This window comes from Nannospalax galili, unplaced genomic scaffold (assembly GCF_000622305.1).
Source record: "Nannospalax galili isolate Female #2095 unplaced genomic scaffold, S.galili_v1.0 scaffold75, whole genome shotgun sequence".
In the NCBI taxonomy this organism is placed as follows: domain Eukaryota; kingdom Metazoa; phylum Chordata; class Mammalia; order Rodentia; family Spalacidae; genus Nannospalax; species Nannospalax galili.
In genome coordinates, this window is record NW_008339433.1 from 4,061,052 (window position 1) to 4,084,644 (window position 23,593).

Genomic DNA, 23,593 nt, shown 5'->3' on the forward strand with positions numbered 1-23,593 from the left:
ATATGAGCTCTGCGTGCCCCCGCCAGTGACCACAGCATCCTGTAGTCAAAGGCAGGGCGGAACCTCCCACACACCAGTGTGATTTCGAGCAAGTAAAAATGAGTTAGGAGAGGTTGTGCAATGTGGTGCGTGACCAGCCAGTAGGAGAGTAGGCCCGGAGGCCGAGATGGACTGGGAGTGGAGAAGAATGGAGAGGCCTAGATGAAGCTCAGAGTAGCCAGTGAATGGAGGGAGAGGAGAGAGAGAGCAAGAGAGAGAGGGAGAGAGAGAGAGAGAGAGAGGGAGAGAGAGAAGATGAGATGTTAGGGGAAAGCAAAAGATGGCAGGAGCGAGGAAGGGAAGGGAGCTGAGGTAGGGAAAAGGATTTGAGTGCGACGGGGAGGCAGGTCTGACTCCCAGGTGGGCATGGACAGACACAGTATCTGTGCCGGGCTATTCAACGGTCGCAGAAACCAGTGTTGTCCAGTGGCCGTGAGTGAGGTCCAGGAGTGACCAAATTTGATTGGAAAGGAGATGAAAAGAGAACTGGCAGAGAGTAGTGAAGGGGAAAGGGGAGAGAGAGGGAGAGAGAGAGCTGAAAGGAATGGGAGAGGGGAGAGAGATAGAGGGTGGAAGTGTACCTTAATGCTGAATTAGTGGTGTTCGCAGAGGCCAGTAACGACAAGCGAGTCTGAAAGTTTTACGTGCGAGGTCCCTTCAAGTAAGATCCGAGTCATGGCACCATCTGATAGGTAGAGAATGGGCAGGAGTGAGCGGGCGGCATGGATGGAGGAAGGCATGAGTGGATGGATGAGGCATGGAGGCTCAGATGGAATTCTCAGTTGGATATAGATTTATTTCGCACGGGGCACCTTTCCCTCGGGAAGGGAAGGGAAGGGAAGGGAAGGGAAGGGAAGGGAAGGAAAGGGAAGAAGGGAAGGAAGGGAAGGATGTCAGGGAAAGATGTCCATGAAAGATGTCCGCCCATGGGTTGTGAGCTGGGACTTTACATATGGGGGCTTTAGGGTGTGGAATCAGGGAGGGGGAAGCAGGTAGGATTAGGGTGTGGAAGTGTTTTCTTTTTCCTCTTAAGAGGAACTCTGCTTATCTTATCTTTGGAGGTCAGAGGAAAGGCAGGCTGCTTCTCAGCAGAGTTTGTTCTTCTTGACCTCAAAGGTCAAGGTGCTTATCAGCTAAGATCCCTTTTCCAGGCTCCTAAGTCTGTAGGTCCCTGTTGGGGAGGGGGGGGAGCTGTGGTTAGCTCATTACCATTTTTAGTTTTCCCTTTGGATTCTTTTATTCTTGATACACTTATAGGTGTTGGCTCCAGTTGCCTGACTCTGCACTGTGCTAAGGAGGCAGGGGGCTTCTCCTATTCCCGCTGCACTTGTTGGTTCCCTGAGTCAGACAGGCTCTGGGTCTGCCTCCTGATTGTAGCCACATCTGTCATCTTCCCATTGACCACACCAGGTTGCTGGGGGAGAACTTGGTGGGAAAACCTGCTTCCACCCCTAGTATAGCCTTTATCAGAAGAAAAATGCATCTTATTTAATCGTTGGGGATTCTTAACCACACCTTGTACAGTTATCCTTCAAATGTCCTTTGTAACTGTTCTGGTTTTAAAGCCTTCCAGAAATGCCTTTTGTTTTCTATCAATTTTTTTCTCTGGGGATTTGGGTTTAACATAAGTCTTGCCACATTTGTCTTTGAGTAACCCAACTGGACCATTTCCTCTGTCTGGTCTTTTTTATATCTCTTATAGGATGTTCTGTTATTTCACAGACACATTTTACATGCTGGTCAGAATCATTTAGATTTGCCAAAGCCTCTCTCACTTTACAGAGATCCTGTCCCATCAAAGGCTTAGTAAAGCCATTAAAGCCCCATACCATTCTTGAGATCCCAGTTAAATTAAGCTTTCTTTCATATCTCTGGTGAACACAGTCTCATCTGGCCCAGTGAACTGGACATCATATATTGCTTTTCTCATACCTAGTTCTCTCAGTAATGCCTGCCCCTCCTTTATAGTCCTCCAGCCCCTGCTAATCATGTTAGTCTCCCTTGTTGACAACCATGTATCTTTAATGCCTTCAACCAGCCATCCCATTAAGGACTGATCTCCCCTGCATTGACCTAGATTGAGTAGTCTATATCATGAGGATGGCTGGGTGGTTATATAACTCAGCTGTGAAGTTTCTGAAGGACTTAGACTGACGTAATTTGCTCCAATGTCCCATATTCTCACAAGCCACGTGGCCAGGGGCTCTCTGCTTGCTTGCTTGTAAGTTTTTCTTAGCTTTAACACTTCCAGCAATGGAATACTTCCTAGCTATAGTAGAGTTAGCTTTTTTTCCCTTTTTACTATTATCTGTATTTTTCTTTGGACTTTACACAAGTCAAAGTGTCCCGCCTTTTTTCTCTGTCCAGCTCTGTAACTGGGTCTTCCAGTGCAGCCTTTTCAGCTTCCCCTGCCTGGGGCATATCTTTTATGATGCAAAGTGGCCGCTCTCCTTCTCCAGGTACTTCCTTTGAGTTTAGAGAAGGTAAAAGATTTTCTAATCTTTGCATAACTTTTAACAAATCTTCACCTACCTGCAACATATCCCCACATTTACAACATAGCTGTGGCCCCAGCTTTTGCCTTGGTTGCCCTCTTTTTAGTAACATTTGCAAAGAAACACATCAGCGTGGCCATCAGCACTCTTCTAAAACTCATTCTCAGTTTTGTCATATCCTGTCAGATTACACCAATTCTGTGGCCCAAATTCTTTCTGGGTCTCCTGCACATGAGACAAACCATATAATATATTTTACGTGAGTTTATTAACTTACAAAGGAATGAGTACCCAGTGCCTAGCCCTGCACCACTACCAGTCAGAGCCTGCCTTTTCAGACCTTGCCACACCCATAGTCCCTCATTCACTCATGCCTCTGGGGCCAGCAATCTTGCCCCAGGTCCGCAGAGAGTCAGTCCATTCTGTCTTTGAGTTACTGCACTGGCTGCGAGTTTCCTACACCATCATGCTCTACCAGCGGCTCTTGGCTTGCATGCCAAGATGGCTCCCAGCTTCCCTTCCTACTTCCTGCTCCTGTCAGGCCCCGCCCATTGGAGGAACCAGCCAATCGGGAGACAACAGTACAACCTTAAAAACCCCACAGGCCTTAAAAAATCCAAACATTTAAAAGTTCATAGTCTTTTTTAAAAGTTTCAAGTGAGGGTGGGCCTCTGTAAAATCCAAAACAAGTACTGTCTTATTTCAAAGGGAAGAATCAGGCACACCTAAGCAAAACCAAAGTCCTGCAAAGTAGTTCAGGGCTGGACATCTGGGATTCACTCACAGTCTTCTGGCTTCCAAAGGATTTTGGCAGCTCCACTTCTCTGACTCTGCCATCCACAGCACAAACAGCTCATCATACAGACCCAGGCCAGCTACATTCCACACTTACTGTGGTCCTTGGTGGTCATCCTATGGTCCTGATATCTCCAAAAAGCTGGGGTCTTTACTGAAACTGAGGCTACACCTTCACCAATGGCTTCTTCTTGCCTCTCCGGGTGCAAAGCCTCAGATTCTCTCCATGACCCCTTCAATCCTAGGGTCTTAACTATAACTGAAGCTGCACTTTCACCTATGGCCTTTCCTGGTCTCTGCATGCCAAGCCTCAGCTATTCTCTGTGAACCCTTCATGCTTTCAACACAAGAACCATGCAGGAGACTCTTACACATTACCAAGTCCTGCTTCCAGCTTGAGATAGAGGCTCGGGCTCCCTCTGTGTTCTGACCCTGAGGAAATACCTCACAGAAGACTTCACCTCAGTGATGCTGGTCTCTTGTTACTTACAGCTGATTTTTCAACCCCAGCTAACCAACATCAGTTGTCCCAGTAAAGCGAAGGTTTTGCTTCAGGTCCTGGTCTCTTCTTAATCGCAGCTGATTCTTCAGCCCCAGCTGACCAGAACCCACAGATTCTCCATCAAAAATCTCACACAAACGGCCCTGATAGTCTCTGCTTCCCTTTGAAGCTTCATAAGCCAGGCCTCCATCATCTACAACTCTTTCAGCATAACTGTTCCAAGCTCCACAGCAACAAACTCTGAGCATGCAATGGCTTTTCCAGCGCAAAGTTCCAAACACTTCCACAGTCCTCCCAAAAACACTAAGGTCAGGTCTGTCACCGCAATATCCCACTCTCTGGTACCAATTACTGTCTTAATTTGTTTCTTCATTGCTGTGACAAAACACTCTGACCACTACCAACTTGGGGAGGAAAGGATTTATTTGTCTTACACCGGGTCACAGTTCATCAGGGAGCCCAAGGTAGGAACTCAGGGCAGGAACCTGGAGGCAGGAGCTGGAGCACAGGCCATGGAAGAATGCTGCTTACTGGCTTGCTCTCCTGGCCCCTGTTCAGGCTGCTTTTCTATACAACACAGGCCCACCTGCCCAGGAGTGGCACCACCCACAGTGGGCTGGGCACTCCTACATTACTCATTAAGGAGATACCCCTCAGACATGGCCACAGGCCAGTCCAATAAAGGCAATTCCCAGACTGAGGCTCCCTCAACCCAGGTGTGCCAAGTTGACACTAAAGCTATCCAGCAGAGTGTCCAAAGATGTCTAAGCCCGGGCTGGTCTCATACTTGATATTCTCCTGCATCATGCTCCTAATAACTGAGATTAAAGAGTTGTATGAGCATACTGAAACTATAGCAGCAATTTCTTTTCTTTCAACATTTTTTTTTTTAATTGCATGTGTCCATGTATGTGTTTGGGAGACAGGTCATACTTACCACTGCAAACATGTGCAGATCAGAGTACAACTGTATGGTGTCAGTTCTCTCCCTTCACATTTATGTGGGTTCCAGAAATCAAATTCAGGTCATCAGTCTTACTGGCAAATGCCTTTACATGCTGAGTCATTTCATAGGCCCACAGAGCATCAATAACTTGTAGGTCTGCAATTCAGTTTACGTGACTCAGATTTGTCTATCACCTTGGGTGCCACTGAACACTTTTACCATGTATCCCTCTTGAAATGATGATTTGAAAGACTGAAAGATTCTGTACTTAGACCACTACAGATCATTTGATTCACAATGTTTTATAGGTTCTTGTGTTATATTCAAGAAATGTTAATTTGTTATTTGAACACACACAAATATGTGTGTGCATGTGTCTACTGTGTGTTTACATGTGGGCACATACACTTGTGCTATTCCCTTCTTATCATCTCTATGTATTTAGATGAATGGATGAATCGTTTTGAATTTTGGTATGTTTCATAGTTCAATTCATCTATAAAAATGAAGAAGGTCTGGGGAGAGGGCTCAGCAGTTAAGAGCACTGACTGTTCTTCCAGATGACCTTGGTTGTGATCCCAGCAACTACATGACTGCTAACCACCGTCTTTTTCTCCAATTCCATGGGACCTTATGCCCTCTTCTGGCCCCTTTGGGCATTGCACACAAGTGGCACATGCTGGTAAAACACTCATATACATAAAATAAAAATCAATTTTAAAACTTTAGAAATTTGGGCTGGAGAGATGGCTCAGCAGTTAGGAGCACAGGCTGCACTTACAGAGGACCTGAGTTTGAATTCTAGCACCAACATGACTGCTGATAACTATTTGTAACTCCATTTCAAGGGGATCCAACAACTTCCTCTGACATCCATGGGCATTGAACAACACTGGTGCACTTACATACATTCAGGCAATACACTCAAACACATAAAATAAATAGAATATTTTAAAATGTACAAAAAAGAGGAAAATATATTTTTAAAAAATTTAGAAATGAAGAATTGAAATAATATGCTCCACCTTTCCCCAAAAGAAATTAATAAAACTATGTGTAATTGCATAATCTCATTCTTTCATTTTGACATGACAGCTCTACTCACAGTACTGAAAATTCAAATTTGCTTTATGCCTGAGTACAAAATGCTTGCAGAAATGATGTTTATTTTGTTTTGTTTTGTTTTGTTCTGTTTCCTGGAACTTCTGGAACTGATTATTGCCAAATAAATTTTGTGCCTTTACCTTATGCTGAATATTCTTGTTCAAAAATTTTAATTAACTTTCAAGTAGAAATCTGAAGGTCACACTACCTGTTGATGATGGGTTCACTCAAGAAACAGTAAGTAACAAGGCTAAACAGAACTGGAGATTTCTGGACTGCTCTGCATTCTCAGAGTTTATCCAGAAAGTTAGAGAAAGCTAATAACCTCACAGTGAAAATAGTAAAAATATAAATATCCCCTTTGTGTTTGATAAAGTACATTGATGTTCTCCAGATTGGAATAACAAAGCTAACTAACTGCTTTATTCTAAGCACATCTTAATGGTTAATAAGAGTCTAGGTTTTGAAATAAAGGAATCTTCGTGACTGAGAATAATGGCTCCTGATCCATTCTGGAGCACAGTCTATATCGCTGACCTAATATCAGTATTGTTTAGACTCCCATGTCCTTGTTTATGAAGCACAAGACACTCATAAAAGTGTTATGCCTATCATCTATCATCATGCAATGCTGTTCTTTTCCAGTATTACTTTGCTCTTTCCAGAATCTTACCTGTTGGTAGATGATGAGACATAGATTTTGGTTTCTAAATTTCATGTTTGTAGCATGTTGATGATAAAATTCTGCCGAATGGTGCATTCCACAGCTGTTTATTTGTGGTTTTTGGAACTGGTATAGTCAAATATTAATGATCCATCTTGTTTTGATCATATATTTTCAGATCTCAACCTACAGGCTATATGATTTAAATAACTACATCTAAAAAGATTATTACCTAACACAAGAAAAGATTAATGGAAAGAATTATAAAAGTTTTACTTCTTCTGGATGCACAGGGAATATATGCACAAATAAGCTATCCTGAAATTTCTCAAATAAAAAATCAATTGTAATATAACTCATATCTCTGAGGCATAAATGGTCTATTTTAGTATGCTCTGACTTGCTCTAAATTAATTGAGCCCCTAGATGCTTGGGATGCTAAAGAAAAAAAATTGAAGAAACCATGTAATTATAAAAATGCTTTAAAATAGTTCATTATATACCCTATTTGAGGCTAGAGATTTGGAGCACTAGGCTGTAAAATCAAGGATCAAGTTCTATTTATAGAAATAATTTCCATGTTTAGTCCCCACACCATAATGCTATCTGAATTTCTGAGGAATGAACCTGAAACTATTTTTGATGGTTCATAAATTTTCACTTGTAAGATTTCGTGTTGCTTACAGCTTTATTTTACTGAACTGTGAGCAACTATCCTGTTTACTGATGGTTTTTTTTTGCCCTTTCCATAGCGACATGAGGTGAGGTAAATACATGAAGGAGCCCAACAAGTTTCAAGTTGTAGTTTAACTATGAGTCTCATTGAAAAATCAACATGAAGCTCCCGTGAAGGAAGACCGTACCTTTAAAAGCAAGGCTGTCTTTCTTATGGAAACTCATCTAACATATTGGTGTTATATACAAGGGATTAGCAAAATGCATTTCTGACTGAATAAATATTTGACAAGTATTTGTTGAATTATTAAATGATTTTAAATTCTTCTGTATCTTGGTGCCATTTCCTCAATGTCTGAGTGTCATATTTGTGATCATCAGAGTGGAAAAAGATATTTTCTCTCATCCTTAAGTGGCATAGGACAACTTACAGTAGGGACTGGCAAGCTGGGACTCCCAGCTAAATGTTGCTTAGCTTGTGTTTTAATGTTTCATAAACTGAAAATAGTTTTTTTCTTTCTTTAAAACTAGTTAAAACAAACAAAAACCAGAATAAAGTACTTTGTGGCAGGCAAAAATTATACATAATTCCAGTTTCAATGCCTATGAAAAAAAAATACCTCTAATACAACATAGCCACGTTGATTCAGTCACATGTGGTTTTTGTACCACAAAGACCTAAAACATTTACTGACTGGCTTTTCATAGAAAAAAGAAGTTTGCCAACCTCTGACTTACTGGATTGATGAAATGGCTTTCATAAAGAGACCAAGTAGGGGAAAACAGTATGTCTACTGCATTTCAGAATGTGCTATTATATCTGAGCTGTTTGCTCGTAGGCCTTATAATAGTAACAGGTGCTAATGCACAAGAATAGAACAATAACCCCTATCCTGATTGTTCACATTCATAGAAAACTGCAGGCATAGGTGAAGCCAGATGTTTAAAGAATGAGAACTGAAATGAAAATGCAAAAGTCTTTATGGAAATAAAATAGAGAAACGATATGAGAATTGTACCAAGAATCTGGTAGGAAACATAAGCCAAAGAACTATTTGTCTTTAATTTAGTGTGTGATCTCTGAGATGGATTTTTATTAGACACCTTCACAAAAACTCAGGAAGTTTCACAAAACCATAAAGCAGTTTTCTCTTTTAAGGTAAAAAATTTAAGTTCCTTAAAATTTACATAATATCAACCAGTGCAATAAAAGTTTCATTTTATTTCATGAACACTGAGTCATGTGGAAAATATTGGCAATTTATTTACAATTATAATATGAAGTCGTAAGATGGTACTTATATCCACATGAAGCTAGTATGTAGAGCCTTAAGTGGTGGAGGAGGGAAATAGCAGATTTTGGATAAAATAAGGAAAAATAGGCTTTAATATCAGTCATTTTAGGGCTAAAAGCTATAAACATGGTCAGTGTTAAAACAGCACAAATGGAAGCGAAGTTTAACTAATGGAGTTCATTTAACTAACAAAGGCAATAAAACCAGATATTTCACTCCCTGAATGGGATTACATTTTGGCAGTTATCTAGTTAATTTGATTCATTGGGATTTTTAAATTGGATCATTCACAGTCCAAAGTGAAATGGTGATTTAAATGCAGCCCAGTGGCCTCTAGAGAAATAATCAATTCCTTAGAATTCATCTGAAGAATTAAGTTTTGTCTTAATTACTCATCTGGAGAATTAACTAGAGTTTTGAAGTATTTGACTAGGAAAACATAAATAAACCCAGGCCTTCTATTTAAAGATAACCTCCAGGGGAAACCTTCGGGAAATTTTGAGCCCAGTAACAACAGGCCCGAAGCTTGTTTCCTTGAGAAAAATGTATTCAGTTATGTAGTTTCATGGAATTAGGAGTTCTAGTCATTGTAACTCAGTATTTCTGAAACCCTACTACATGCCAAATGATCTTGAAACCATACAAGGGTAAAATGAAAACAACAAAAATAAGTTCTCTGCCTTATTATTTACTATGAGAGAGAGAGAGAGTGTGTGTGTGTGTGTGTGTGTGTGTTGTATGTGTGCATATGCGCATGCATGCTTGTATGTGAATGATTCACATGTGTGTATGCGAATAACGGTGGGGATATAAACTCTGGTCTGCATGTTTGACTGGCAAGTTATTTGTCCACTGAGCCATCCCCAAACCCCTTTTGTGAGATATTTTTATAATTTTATTTTTTAGATTATTTAACTGATATAAAAAGCAACAAAATTACACATATTAGTGAGGAACCATGGTACATTTCAACACATATATACACTGCATAATGTGTAAACTGGGCTACTCATATATTTATCTTCAAATAATTCATATTTTGTTATTGTGAAAAATTTCAAAATCATTTTCACTAGCTTTTCAAAAATGCACATATAGTTTTCTATGGTCACCTATTGGACATTTCTCTACTACAATGTCTTGTGCCTGTGGAAGTGTAACTCAGAACCTAATGACCAGCCTTTCTCCCTCCTCCCTTCCTATATTCTCACCAGCATCTGGTAACCTCTGTGCCACACTCAATTTCTAGGATATCAACTTCATAATAGACATATCAAAGAGTATTTGTCTTCCTTGTTTGGCTTACTTTATTAAAGGGCACTCTCTAGTTCATTCCATCAGGGTCTCAAAAGACATGATTTCATCCTTTTTTGCTCAATAGAATTCTATTATATATATGTATATATGCATATATATAACAATATCACATTTTCTTCATTCAGGTTGTGATAGGAACTTTGCGCACATTTTTATGAGGTAGAGACAAACAATAATTATCATAAAATTAATATTGTGTAAGGGCAGTCTGGGTATCAAAGTAGACAAAGTAGTTAGAAATTGAGATGACTGACAGTACTCTAGGTAGTTTGGACAGAAAATACATTCTGAGGAGTTGGCTTTGAACTGAAATTTAATGATTGGAAGAACCCTAGCTGGGGATGTGTTTGAGAAGTACATCTAAATATATAAAATCAACCATAACATATAAGGAGAGTTCATCCACAAGACCACTTTGTTGTGTTCATCCAAACCCATGCATAGTTTTTCAATCAATACTCACAATCACCTATAAGGAAAAGAATGATACCTAGTTATTATCATCATTTTTGTTAACATTTAATAAGCTATAACAGTTAGATTTTTTCTTCAAATCATGTCATGTCAGTTTCATATATTTGGGGTACTACTGATGAATTCGTTTTATAAGAAAGAAGGTCAAGTGCTTAGGGAGATCAAATCGTGTACCTAAAACCACCAAGAAAATTGTTTCATGATTATGGAGACAGAGACTAGAAGCCACGTTTTTCTTTTTTTCTTTTTTTTTTTTTTTGGTCTTTTTGAGACAGGGTCTCCCTGAAGCCCCAGCTGTCCTGGAACTCACTATGTAGCCCAGGCTGGCCTTGAACTCACAAAGATCAGCCTGCCTCTGCCTCCCGAGTGCTGGGATTAAAGGCATGAGCCACCACGTTTTTCATTCTTAATATCCAAATTTCATTCTACCTTAAGTCATATTTATAAATGAGTCTATATATTAATATCCACCATATAAAACATAATAGCATTTGATATTTACTACTTTATTAATAGTAGTCACATACTTTAATCTAATCCATTAAGATAGTTTTTGATCAAAATAGAGAATGTTACTGACTATACAGTATTACACAAGATTATCCAAGTTTTATTTCTGTGTTCTATTTTTGAACTACTTCAATTTTTTATTTATTTTTTATTGAGCTTTTAAAATTTCATAAATTTCCCCACTCAAATCCAGACACCCCTCCCCCATCGATGCCTCCCCTTATCCTCCCACTGAACCCTATGCACTTTGCCATACATGCTGAGTCCTATTCATTCAGATGTTTTTACCCAAATGTCCTTCAGTGTAAATGCGCCCACTGGAGTCTAGTCAGCCCACCCAGTGGTCGTATGTAAGTCATACTCTCCCTCACTCAGCACCAATCAGTCTCAAATAGTTCTCTATCTAGTGCTGGCCCACCACCTATTTCTCACCTCCCCTTTGGGCCCTTGTTTAATTGAGCTGACATGGGTCCTGAGTTCAAAGCCACTGCTGCCACAGGCTCACAGGAGCAAGCCTCCAGTGGCCTGGAAACCTCCACCTCCATGTGTTCAAGAACCAGCCCTGACTCTTACAATATTTCTGCCTCCTCTTCCAAAATGGTCCCTGAGCTGTGGGTGGGTGAGGTTCCATATAGGAGTCCCATCCTACACTCTACAGTCCCTTATTCTTCAAAACGTGGCCAGTTGTGGACTTCTCTGTGCATCACACTCTGATGTACACGGATGCCTCACTGGTGAGAGTTGAAGGGTGCATTCGGCCTCTCTCTACCCCTTATTCTGCTATGTTCCATGAGCCTTAGTTGTAGAGATTCTGACTGCAGATGTGTCACCTGGTACTGGGCATCTCCCAGGTGTATGTTCTCTGTGCCTGACCAGATATGCAACTCTGCAGTAGCTGCCATCTGTTGCAAAAAGAAGCTTCTTGATGAGTGCTGAACAGCTCTCCCTCACCCAGAAGTGATAAGCTGCTGATAATTCCTTGGCTAAGGTTGCAGCTTCTTCCAAATTTCTCACATTTCGTTATGTGTTTTTATCTGGTTTGAGTTTCCATTCGTCTTGCACATTCTGCAACTGTTGCTGTAATTTCATAAGAGCAAGTTCCTAGCCACCTGAAAAACACTGTTTCCTTGTGTTCATTCACTACCCGTGACGCTTACAGTCTTTACACCCCATCTTCTACAATGATTACCGAGCCCTGGGTGGCAGAGTTTTGCTATAGGAGTCCTATCCAAGGACATACACTCTGCAGTTCTTATTCTCTACATTTTGGTCAGTCTCCTATTCTCTTTATTTCTGTGTTAATCACCATCTGTTACATGAGGAAACTTAATTGCTGAGAGTTGAGGGATATATTAATATTCTCTCTACTCCCTGTTCCCTATGTTCCCTGAATTTTGGGTGTAGAAGTTCTACTGTAGATATGTCACTTAGAGTTGGGCATCTCACAGATACTTATTCTCTGTGTTTGACCAGTTGTGGAACTTTGTAATAGTTTCTAACTGTTGCAAAAAAAATTTTTTAAAAAACCTTCTTTGATGAATAGTGACAAGTATATTTGCATGTGTAAAGATACAATTTTAGGGCCGGGCATGGTGGCGTAAGCCTTTAATCCCAGCAGAGGCAGAGGCAGGCGGATCCCTGTGAGTTCAAGGCCAGCCTGGTCTACATAGTGAGTTCCAGGACAACTGGGGCTACAGGGAGACCCTGTATCAAAAAGACCAGAAAAAAAGATACAATTTTAGCATACAGTAATAAATTATGTTTGTCTAGGCATGTGACAGACATAGGTTTTTCTCAAAGATCTATGACGTCTTCAGTCATATGTAGTTGACTATGTTTAGAGTACCACATATGAGTTCCCTCTCTCTGCATAGGCATAAGTCCATTTAGATGTTGATTATGCCCAAGATAAAAGTGCCACTACTGTACTAACAGGGATAATTTGCTGTGCTACTCATTGTGGTTATTAGGCTTCACAGCTGGGGTTGGACCGTTGATCTATTTTCTCCCTTAACTGCTTTCACAGTATCCTTAGATATTATGAGAGCTAGCCTTCAGGGAGGAGGCTTCAGGTCAGTTCCAGATCCATTGCTCCAAGTCCTATATTTGAAGTATGTCCTGTTTTAGGAATAGGGTTTTACCTTCAAGTTCTGGGAGGCAATCAAGGGGTTTAGCAATAGCCTGTGTTATTTTTGGAGTTTCTTAGACCATCCTGACCAACATCTTAAAGGAGGATTTCTCCTCTCTGGCACTGTTCTTCTTGTCACATAATTTTCAGCTATACAGATGTGCTCATATACATATATGGCACATATATTTATCAGTATGTTTTTGAACTAATGCATTTCCCTCTGGTTTCATATACCACCTAATTATTATGTATCTCTCCTCTCCCTCTCCCTGTCTAAACCTTCCTCTTCCCTCTCTAGTTGAAGAATCCCCATTTTCCCCATTTCCTCCTCGTTCCCCCTCTCTCGAGCTGCTTCTATTCCTTTACTCCATGGTTCCTTGTATAACTTTACCTCCTTCGTTCCCAGTTAAATACCCCTATTTTCCACATTTACCCCTTAGTAACACCTGCCTCCTACTATCCCCTTCTCTTGAGCTCGTTCTTTCCATTTCCCCCCATGGTTCCCTTACATTTTCCTGGCTTCTGCAGTTACTACATCAGGATATATACTCATGTATAACGATTTGGAATTACAGTCCACAAATAAGAGAGAACATATGTTGCTTGTTTTTATGGGTATGTTACTGCACTTAAATTTTAAATGGGTTATTATTAACTTCAAGGAAGCTCTTAGGATACTTATGATCAGAAATATGTTCTGGGTCCACAAGATGGCTCAACAAGAAAAGGTGCCTGATGCCACACACCTAATGACCTGGAATGTATATGAAAGCAGAATGAGAGAACTGACTCATAGAAGTTGTCCTCTGACCTACACATACAGGCTGTGTCATGTGCATATGCAGGTGCATATATGCACACATAAACACACACACAATGAATAAGTAACTGCAGGTAGTTAAATAAAATAACTGATTTTGACGTTTATATAATTCTTCCAAAAATGTAGAGAAATTTGCATAAACAACTTAATACGTTTTTAGAAATTTTCTCTGTGTAGAACCTTAAAATCTTTCCCACAAAAATGCTTTGCCACTAGGTGTTTTTTTTAAAACAACATGATAAGAAATAATAATTCACATTAAGAATATTTCTATCTTGATTGAGTGGTTTTCTGAAAATATGGTTACACTATTTAGCAAAACCCTGTCAGTTCTAATTATATAATGAATTTTTTAGAGATATATTAAAATATTTTAATTGAATTAATGGTTCTGGGCATGATAGGATGATTAAATTATTACTGTTATATGATGCTTTTATGGCATAATATTGATAAACATTTTAAATTTGACTTTAATAATTTTAAAATCATTAAGGAAACAATTCATTTCTAACTGGGTAGTGTTATTTTTTGAAAACAGTAAAGAATATATTCTGAGTTTTTTTGCCTGTATTGTTTCTCCTGAAAGTTTTTCTTAGTCTATGTAAATCAAACCCTAGATTTTCCTAGTGGAATACCCATCAAAATGTGTTTTCTGTAAAATTTCTACATTTAGAGAGAGAGAGAGAGAGAGAGAGAGGCAGAGAAGTTAGACCATCAAATCAACACATTTATACTTACAGTTCAAAAATTATAGAAATAGTACGTAGCATAAGTTGACTTGGAAATATCCATTGCATGCACATTTATTATACTCTCTAACACATTCTTTAATAAGGAAGTATGTTTTTAACACAGGGTTTCCTAAACTGATTTAAACAAAGAATTTTTGTTTGCATATCTATTCATTAGCATCAAAAGCAACCGCTGTGTATAGAAGTGACTGAGTAATCCTTGTCTAGTCTTATTTTCTTCAGTATTCTGTTAGAGTGAAATTTGTATAGTAATAGCAACACTTTTAGAAAGATCATGAACAAGAGAAGAAGACATTCTACTTTATATTTCTAGTGCCAACCACAATGTCTGACAGAAAATGCACATGTCACATGTTAAGAATAAAAAAAATCACTAAACAAGTGAATAAATTAACATTATCACAGATTCTACACTGTCAGAAACTTGCTTTTGAAACTTGAGCATTGTGTTTGATACTTAAATTTCCTCATCTTAAAGGGCTACCATTTCTCTTAAGTATATAATAGATCTTTTTGAAACAATAAAAATTAAAATATTCTACAATTAAAATGCACAGGTTAGAAAGGCAGTTCAGTGGTAGAGGACTTGTCTAGGATGCACAAACTCATGGGTATAATCCCTAGACCTACAAATAAACAAAGTACATTATAGAATGGTATGTATGCCCATTTATGTACAGAAATATTTGGAGAATACATATCATGGTGCCCCAAAGTGACTTAAAATATACCAGATTAAAAAATAAATGAAGTACTATAGATTTTCCACTTGTAATTGAGGAACCCGCAGTCTCTTATTCTCTACACGTTGAGTAGCTATGATTTTATGCATTAACCACCATCCACTACACAAAGAAACTTCTCTCATGAGGTCTGAAAGCTGCACTAATCTGTAGATAGACATGTGAATTTAGAGGGCAGATTGATATTATGTCCATTTAGCAAAGTAATAGTAGATTCTTCTGTGAAGCCTGTTATCTCCCTACCCATTGGATCTTGGTCAGATTTATAGTAATTGTCATTCATTTCCTCCCATGGAATGGGCCTTAACTCAAATCAGAAGATGGTTAATTACTCCTAAACATTGGTGCCATTATTGCCTCATGGACATGTCCTCCAACAGAGGTCATTACCATATCTTACAGTGTTCACAGCTGGGTAAGACTGTTGATGACTCCCCCCCCCCGCCCCCGCAACAACCTGCATAGCACCTTCTGGTATTGTGAAAGCTAATCATCAAGAAATAAGCTTCCTAATCAGTACCAACTTGATTTTTTCTTGACCTGTGACCAAATTGTGTGATGTCTTCACAAATAGGGTCCTAAAATCAAGTTCAGTTGGGTAGCTATATTGGTTACTTTTCTGCTGCTGTGATAAAACACTGTGACCAAGGCACCTCATAAAAGGAAGAGATTATTTGGTTTACAGTTCCAGAGGAATCAGTCTACCATGATGGGAGAGGCATGGGAGGAGAAGACAGAGAAGAACACTGAGAGCTCACATTTTGAAGCAGGCACAGGAAGCAGTGACAGACAGAGATAAAGGAACTGGGGAGAGGCTATGAACTCTCAGATTTCACTCTCATCAATACACTTTCTTCAGCAAGGCCACACTTCCAAAAGGTTCAATGACCTTCCCCAAACAGTGCCAACAGCTGACCAAGTGTTCAAATACATGGAGCCTATAGGGGACATTCTCATTCAAACCACCACAATAGCCAAGAGCAATGGCAATAGCCTGCATTGCTGGTGGGCTCACTGGGACACCCCTGACCAGGAAGGTATCATATCCCTTGCAATGAGCTTTTTTATGCCATCTGCATTGCAACCTCTTCCCCAAGGCTCAGGGACCATTACAAAATAGAGGGCAGAAAGATTATTAGAGCCAGAAGCCAAGGGAACCAGGACAAAAACGTCTTCTGTACACAACAGGGCATCTATACTCACGAAATCACAGCAAATGTGACTACCTGGACAAACCTACACAAGACAAAGTCTGTCAACATTTTAGAATGAAGTGAGGAGTTCATGACCACCGAGTTCTGAGGATCTACGAACAGTTGATGGCTTCTGGGAAAGTGAGAGTCCATTTTCTTTATGGACATTGCCCCTGGTTTGTGAACATGCTCCAGTGGATGGCCCCACACGCAGAAGTATATGACCAGTACAAACTGGACTCAGTAGGGTACAAAAATCAAAGAGGACACAAAGTTGGAAGGTGTGGGGAGTGGGGGATGGATATGACAGTAGTTAAAGGGAGGAGTGGGGGCGAATATAATTGAAGTTCATTGCACACATGTACGAAATTATTAGAGAATTAGTAAAATCATTTTTAAAAAACAAATAATTTTGGAAAATATTAATAATTATTCAGTCTAGTGATAGATATTTGTGTGTATATTACACTATGCTTTCCAGTTTGGAAGTTTTGAAATTTTAAAAAAATTTTTAAAATGCTATATGCGGTCACACCCGGAAGGAACCTCTGGAGCCAAGTGGGCAGCAATGAGCGGGGAGCCGGGGCAGGTGTCTGTAGCACCCCCTCCCCGGGAGGAGGAAACAGGCAGTGGAGTCCACATCGTAGTGGAGTACTGCGAAACCTGCAGCTTTGAGACAACCTGCAGCTTTGAGACAACCTGAAGCTGGTGAGCGCTGTGAAGGAGGAGTATCCGGGCATCGAGACTGAGTCGCGACTTGGGGGACAGGGGCCTTTGAGATCGAGATCAACAGACAGCTAGTGTTCTCCAAGCTGGAGAATGAAGGCTTTTCTTATGAGAAAGACCTCACTAAGGGCATTCGAAGAGCCCTAGAAAAGATCACCAACAGCCGTCCTCCCTGTGTCATCCTGTGACTGCAAGTGATTCTTGGCTCCTGTGTTGTTCTGGCATTGAAACCTGTTTCCTCATGGTTTGCTGGCAACTCCCCTTGCCTTTTGCCCCTCTACTTAGCTCTATGTAGCTAAGGTACCCTGACCTCCACTTTGCTCCATTGGGCATAAGGAGGGAATAGAGGTTCTTAGGGTCTTGGAGGCAAGAAAGAGATGTTCTCCAAGGACATTTCCACCACCACCTTATACCCCTTTCCATAATCAGTGCCCTCCACAGCTTTGTCCTCTTCCAAGCTTGGCAACACCTGTCAGATGCCATAGTTGATGTAAGTTATTTCCCACCAGCCCTGGGCAATGTCAGCTATAGGCAATAAAAGAGTCATTACAAGTTTAAAAAAAAATGCTATATGCATGTATTTCTGAAATTACTAATGCTGGTATGTAATACATCAATTTACAAAAGCAGCATTCTAACTCTATGGCAGTTCTAACTATTGAAGCCATTCTAACTAAAAGTTCACTGAATACAAAGTTTCGTATTGGCTTCCTTTTCTAGTGGTGATATTTTGACTCAAGTTAATTAGAATAAAGGGATGTCATTGAAATAAAAAAAACATATAGGATAGCAAAGGAATCTGACTATTTTTTATATCTCAGTTTCCCTATAACAGACATATTTGAAAGGTCATATCTGAGTTAGGAGGGTATGTAACAGTTTTCTTCCTATAAGACTATCTGGATGAAATGGGATTTGAACTTAAATCTAAAGGCTTATTATGATTATGTTCTAGCACAATAATTCTCAAAGTATGTTCTGTGAATTGGCAGAAGCTACATTACTAGGAACTTGGTCAAAATATAAAACTACAGGCATCGTCCTAGAATTGCTAAATCAGAAACTCTGTGGTTAGGGGTTCAACATTCTGTATTGTGACAAATTTAACACATGGCTTGAATATTTGCTCAGTGATGAGCATCACTACTTTCACTTATGGTATTGATCTGCAATAGAAGATTGAAATCCAACATGAAAAAAAGTCTCTATTTTTCTGGGACATGGAAAGCTGAGGCAGGAAGATCACTTACAGTTTTAGGCAAGCCTAGTTCACCTTGTAAGTTCCAGGCTAGTCTAGGCTTCAGACTGAAAACTTGAATATAAAAAACCCATAATAACAACAACGCTAAAAATAGAAAATACTAAAAATTAAGATGTATTTAGCTTATATGTGTCTCATGGACTGTGTGTTAAGGTCAGAAAACAACTTATGGGAGAACCATTTAGGATATAAGGATGGAACTGAGCTTGTCAGCCTTGGCAATAGGTACCTTTACCCACTGAACCACTGCACTGGCCCAGAAAATATTATAGGTAGTGTAAACTTTTTTAGCTATGTAATAAACACTTAAAAGGGATTCCATCATTAGCTGACTTAATGTGTTTCTTCTTCTTCTTTAGAGACTTATTCAAAGTGACTGAACAGGTTGAGTCAGGGTCTAAGAATATGTTTTAAAGACCTAAGAATGTCGATGCATTCCACAATGGCCCCATCCACACAAAATAGGCTTTCTGGTTGGGAAGACAACTATTCATTATGCAGATATGTATAGACACACTGTTCCAGTTATTTTGGATTGTATATTTTTACCTTGGTTGTGTGACAAGGATATTCTCTAGTGGTGTTTGGTTAATGTGTGGATGGTGGACAGCTGCCTATCTCTCTGTCTGCAGCATGTATAAAACTGTGCAACTTACTGAATCATAGACTTCGGCTCAGATACTATTTAACTGGGAGCTAGTCACTGAAGCAGAACAAAGTATTTCAGTTTTGATAAAAAGCTAACGGAAGCCACAGCCATTAGATCAAAATTTCCAAAAGTTATAAAGTAGCCTATATACTCTTTCCCCTTGGAATTTTTAGAACATCAATAACTAACATGCTTTTAAAATAAAATCTTTAATCAGGGTTCTTTAGAATAATTCATAAAACTTTTCACTCTACTATTAACATGTTGAATTGGAGATAATTATTTCTATAAAGGTAAAAATTGATGAGAAAATTTAAAAATTGGGGAACTTTCAAAGTAATATTTACCCCTACTCTTAGATTTTAAATGATCATGGCCACTTGTGTTAATATATCTTGTCTTATGATAACAAAAATCAAAAGTCCTACTGTTCATAGAAACACAGAATCAGGCTTAGTGTCACATGTAGCTTCTTCAGCTACTTTTCCTATTATTTGTTGTTCTATGAAAAAAGTGACAGAAATTTGTGCTTCTGTACAGACCATGTATGTTTCTAACCCAGACAGCAAAATATGTGAGATTCACTGACCGTGTTCTGCAGGCAAGTAGAGACTATGTTCTCAATACGACCCACTGCAGTAAGATTTACCATTACCAATATTTCCTTTCATGCCTGCCTTCTACATAGTGTATTCCAGAGCAATTGAAAACTTTGATGCTGTATAGATGGTTCAGTGGTTAAGAACACTGGCTGTTCTTCCAGAGGACTCAAGTTTGACTTCTAGTACTGACATGGCAGCAAGCAACCATCTATAACTCCAGCTGCAGGTCATCCAAAGTCCTGTTCTGGACTCTGCAAGCATTGAATGCACAGGTATACTTACATACATACAGACAAAACACTTATACATATATAAACATATATATATGTAAGTATGTTTTATTAAAAAAAAGAACTAAGGTGGCATGATGATGCACATCCTTAATCAGAAAGGGCAGGGAAATTTCTGTGAGATTGAGGCCAGCCTCATCTACACAACAAGTTCCAGGCCAATTGGAACTATACGGATACCCTGTCTCAAAAATAAAACCTAAAAAGCTCCACAATCCCATTTAAAATATCTTTTTATACAGTTAGAATATTAGAAATTTTATGAGAAATCAAGATGTAATGCCAAGAGACTTGTAGGATTTGTGTATCTTCACAAATTTCTGGGTCTTTATCTGGCACTAAGAACAACGGTTTTTAGTGTGGAATCGAGTCTTATGAAGTGGCCCATTTTCTTCTTTTGCTTTATTTTCATCTAAATTTATACAAAATATTTTAGCTGAAATCCATCTATCAAGAACTTGATTTTATGTGTCAAATATATAACAATAAAATGTTGGAGCTATTTTGATTTGGAGACTCTGGGTAAGAAAATGGGCTGTCACTGTGGGACAGGTTAAAAACAAGTGTGTGGATAAATATAAGGTTAAGGAAATTTAGAGGTACCATTATACTTCTAGAATTTTGATGAAGTAAGAAGTGACCATAGATAATTAAAAGTAAATAAAGTGAATTCGAAGGAAAATCTGATTGATACTCCATCTATATACAATGCCAGGACTGTCCTGTTTCCCTCAGATATGCCTTAGCTTCCTGAGCTCTGAGAGAGTAAAGAAGTGTGCCAGTGCTCTTGGATGGGTAAAAATGCGACAGTAGTACTAGGACAAGTTTGTGTAGGAGCTGGATTGAGATGCACTTTATGACTAGAACCTTTGTTCTGTCTTTAATAGAAACATTTAATGAACACCTTCTGTTTTTCAGGCACTAGGTACAGACAATGCAATGGTAAAAAACAAAAACGACACAGTCTTCTGGAAGCTTACAGTCTCAGGAAGAAAAAGAAACCAAAACAATTATACTCCCTACTGTGACCAGTTTGTTCATTAAGAAAATTTCTTGACTGGCAGTAGGCCTTCATTTTTCGACCAGTCTTGATCATGTATAGATAGATGATGATAGATAGATGATAGATAGATAGATAGATAGATAGATAGATAGATAGATAGATACATACATACATACATACATACATACATACATAGGTAGATGATAGATATGATAGATAGATAGAGATGATAGATACATAGATAGATGATAGATAGGTAGATAGATGATAGAAGATAGATGATAGATAGATGATAGATAGATTGATTGATAGAAGATGGATAGATAGATAGATGATAAATGATAGATGATAGATAGATAGATAGATGATAGATGTGTGTATGTGTGTTTGTATTTATTTACATGTGTCAATGTCTATGATTTGTAATACAAGAAAGGTAATATTAACTATTCTAACAAACAACACACCACACTGAAGTCTCATTATGCATTGTGGATTGATAGAAATCAGGACAGCAGTGGAATGATTTTGATTTCTTTCCCTACGCCTTTCATTTTGATCCATAGCCTTTTCCTACATACCTTATTCTGTATAATTTTTGGGGATATAATTTTATCACCACAAATAGGTTTCTACACTCCTTAAGAACTTGGGCATTTTTGTTTCCACAGTCACTATCATATGTCTGTTGCACATAATTCTCTGTATTTGCATAAATTATTAAATAATGAAGTACATCCAAAGTGAGTTGAATCACAGACTTTGAAATCATAGTGTCTTAATTCATTTTTTTCCTTTCTGTTATAAAATACCTAAAGTAGGATAACTTTAAAAGAAAAAGAATTACCTTAAAATTTCTGGAACTCCAAGGTCATGATTTCAATATTAGGATAACTCTTAGAAGCTTCATGATGGAATGTATCACAATGGCAAGAGCTCTTGCAAAAAGGAGAGAGCACACTGCCACACAGGAGGTGAGCATGGAGGGGTCTCTTTTTTGACTTCCCTCTGAATTACAGCTACTAATGGTCCTATTTCAATACTACTACATTATGGAGAAAGCTCTCAAGACAAGCAACTTTGGTGATCACACTGACTGAAAGCATTTCAAATCATAGAAGAGGTACAAGACCTTGATAATCATGTAATCTTAGCTACCTCATTTTTCAAATGAGAAAACAGTCCTGAGTACTGTTATTTGTCCCATAAAGGCTCAGCTGACTTGGTCAGCAAAATGGGAACACTACATCATATAAAAAGGGCATTGCTAGGGCTAAAAGGATGGCAGATGATTAACTATGGTTAACATTGCTTCCTCTTAATTTATAAGGGACAATGGGTGTGTTCAGTTAATTGATGTTTCTTGCTCTCTTTCTCTCTCTCCTTCATCCAGAGAACCCCTCACTTCACCAGATTATCTGTAAAATTACCCTTTCAAATAGATGGCATAATTTAAAAATATATGTTCATCAAAAATACATTCAAACCCACGCAAAAGTACACATGTATTTATAGGATGTCTGTAGTTCAGGCTTTTAGTATACAACTTAAGTCCTTGATAGGCTCATTATTAACAAAGTTGCCTTTGAAATTAATCAACACAAATTTGAATTGAAACAAGGGAAAAAGAGAGCTCATTCAACTAAATAAACTGAATTTTAGAAGAATTAGCCTCTCCTTGTGAGTGGAAGGCTGTGGAGTCCTCAAAAGTGAGGAACAGGAAGCTCAGCCTTGTGGAGTTGCCTGCTCAATATACATTTGGTAAATGCATTATTTCAAAAGACAGCTTTCAAGTTGCTGCGCTTGCTAGCCAGGGAAAAATCATTTGGTTGCAATAAGTCGAACATATGCATGATCATTTCTCATGTTAGGTGTAAACCTAACATTAATATGTCTCCTCTAATATTTGTAATGCATGCATTTTGGAAATATAAGGCTTTTAAAGGAATACTGAAAGTATAAATCTCACAAAGCAGCCTAACCTTCCTTTGTTCATTTACTAGATTTTCTTGATGCAAATAAAAAGATGGCTCCAGTGTTCAGGGAATTTTGTTATTCTAAGTCATAAGTTTCAGGTGAACTTTCAAGTTCCAGCATTTTCTTGCTCTAGGTCAGATAGTATTTTCAATTATTAAAACCATAATGTGAAAGACAAGGATAATTTTTGTGGCTTACTTGTAAATTTGTAATTTTAATGCCTTAGTTTATGCTGAACATGAATAATAAACTATCACCTATTAAACCTGGAGAATACCAGAACTTACCAATATGATTTACAATGCACTACCAAAATGAGATTCATTATTATGTTGTATTTTAAAGACTTGCAGTAAGGTAGTGCAAATAAGTATTTACTTTAATTAATAAAACAGCAAGGGTTTTGTCTGTATTTTAGGTATTATAATAATTCTCTAATTGCTAGCAAGTACATGCTTTGCAAAAAGAATTCTCTGAGATTGTGTTACTTCACTTAGTATAACAGATTCTAGTTCCATCCATTTACCTGCAAATTTCATGATTTCATCTTTCTTTACTGCTGAGTAAAACTCCATCGTATATATGAACCACATTTTCATTATCCACTCATCAATTGAGGGACAC

The 23,593-nt window shown here is 38.6% G+C and overlaps 1 protein-coding gene and 1 pseudogene across 1 annotated transcript in view; both read left to right on the forward strand.

The window, feature by feature from the left end:
- The window catches only part of Tenm1 (teneurin transmembrane protein 1), an 873,778-nt gene that overhangs the window by 198,846 nt on the left and 651,339 nt on the right, over nucleotides 1–23,593 (forward strand). The window lies entirely within an intron of this gene.
- LOC103734843 lies at nucleotides 17,030–17,375 on the forward strand (annotated as a pseudogene).